This window comes from Sus scrofa, unplaced genomic scaffold, assembly GCF_000003025.6.
Source record: "Sus scrofa isolate TJ Tabasco breed Duroc unplaced genomic scaffold, Sscrofa11.1 Contig2026, whole genome shotgun sequence".
NCBI lineage: Eukaryota > Metazoa > Chordata > Mammalia > Artiodactyla > Suidae > Sus > Sus scrofa.
This window is the reverse complement of record NW_018085004.1, coordinates 1,107,438-1,109,600: the sequence shown is the minus strand read 5'-3', so window position 1 is coordinate 1,109,600 and position 2,163 is coordinate 1,107,438.

The following is a 2,163-nucleotide window of genomic DNA, read 5'->3' as shown; positions in this document are numbered from 1 at the left end:
CAGAATCTTATTGTAAATTTTGTTTTTTCTTAGGAGGGAAGTTGAGCTCCAGTCCTTCTTTTCTCCCATCTTAATCCCATCTCCTAAACTACTTAAGTTTAAATATATTTTTTTTTAGCAGGAGGGAGACAAAGCACTGCATGTTAAGTAGCACATAACTTTGTTGGGTGACATCACTTGTGGTCATTCTGTAATTGAGGTACAGTTTATACTGCAGGAAACAATATAAATGGTTAATACTGTGATCTATATTTCTGCATGTCAATCTAGCCCAGTGATGGTCTTAGCCCTGGGAACACACTATTATTAATATAGGCAGGTGGAAATTCACTGCATTAGGGATTAACAACTCTGTCAGTGGAGAATAAGCCTCAAGGGCTCAACTAGAATGATGGAAATCTATGCCTTGTGATAGGTGCTCAGATGGCTAATAGTCTGAATCCATCACCACAGGGGAATCTTACAGCTGTAATGTAACTTCTGAGAAGTTGAGTTAAAATTATTTCTACTTTGATGAAGACCACACTCAACTAGGATTCCAAAAATGGCCTGAATGATTTGGTAAATGCTGTACTTGGATGCCTTTTAGCAATGGTCCTTAAGCCATCATGAGTTTTATTTTAATATTTTGCCTTGACTAAGTTTGTTTTTTTATTTCTCAAAATTTTCTAGTTGTTCATGTTTAAATTCAGCTTATATTATTTAAATTTATAACTTTTAAAGTATGCTATGTTGTCCAAAGTTAAATTGAACCTGCTAGTCATTGTTTTTTCTAAATCTTTCAGTATGTTTTCTTAAGACTCGTGGACTCATTGAATCTAACATGAAGGAAATATAGAAGGAATACATTTTCCACAAATAAGAACATTCTTTTACATTTCAGATTTAAAGATTAGAACTAGGGATTTAGAAAGTGAACACAGGAAGCTCCAAGTCATACATGAAATTTAGAATATATAGAATTTTTTGTGATATAAATCTTAAATATCCTGTACTCTCACTTCAAGTAAGAGAAGATAGAAATAAAAAGTAATTATTTATTCATATCTAGCTGTATGCCAAAAACTGGACAAACTGTTTTATGTGCCCTTATATTCTCCAAATAGCAGTAAAGTCAATAACAAATTATGAGGCAAATATAAAGTATATTTACAACTCATATACCAGTCAAAAACATAACATTCAAGTGTAATTGGATTTCACTTGTCAATCTTAAAAAATACAGTAAAATGAATAATAGGCAAAATAATGGATTTTCAAAAACTGTTTTATTACATATAATCAAGCATATACAAATATGCTAATTTAATACACAATTAAATTCATTCAAATTAAATGTCCAGCCAGACAATGTTGGACTAACCAAAGACTTCCCCATGCCCCGGATGTGGCCATAAAATTAAAAAAAAAAAAAAAAAAGAGGAAATGTGCTTTTATTTATAGTTCATGTTGATAAAACCATTGATATAAAGGAAGCAGATATATATGCAGTGGTCTCTAAAGTGAAAAGTAAGAGGGCATTTTGTGCTAGGTTGATATGAAGTAATTAAAACAAGGATATTATATATTACACTCCAAAAATCCTATATAAATGAATTGTGTTTAGAAGAATGCCAACAAAACTAGCATTTGTACTCTGCGTATGGGGAAACTGCATTCTTGGCAGGAGATATATAAGCAATGCTCTTTTTTTAATATGATCTTTGGTCAAATTTGAAAATGTATCATTATCATGTGTTATCATGTAAAAGTAAAGCTTGTGATGGTTTTTTATTCACAGCAGCATATTCCTGAGCCATAACTGTCCTGTGATGTAAACAGGAAGGACAGCAATATTTGGTGGGTGTGGGAACAGTAAGACTCAAGAGCATAAATAGGGTAAGCTATAGAGGTGAGTATGAACTCAGGGCTTTTTAATCCCATCATAAACCATCACAGTGCCCTTAAGTATAGGTTCATGGACTCTCTGGATGTTTTATAAATAAAATCTGGATGAAGCTCCTCAACAAACGTGAAAAATCACTTGCAGTTTATATCAATTAAGAATGTTATAGGAGTTCCTGTTGTGGCTCAGTGGAAATGAATCTATCATCCACGAGGATGCAGGTTCGATCCCTGACCTCACTCAGTGGGTTTAGGATCCAGTGTTGCCTTGAGCTGTGA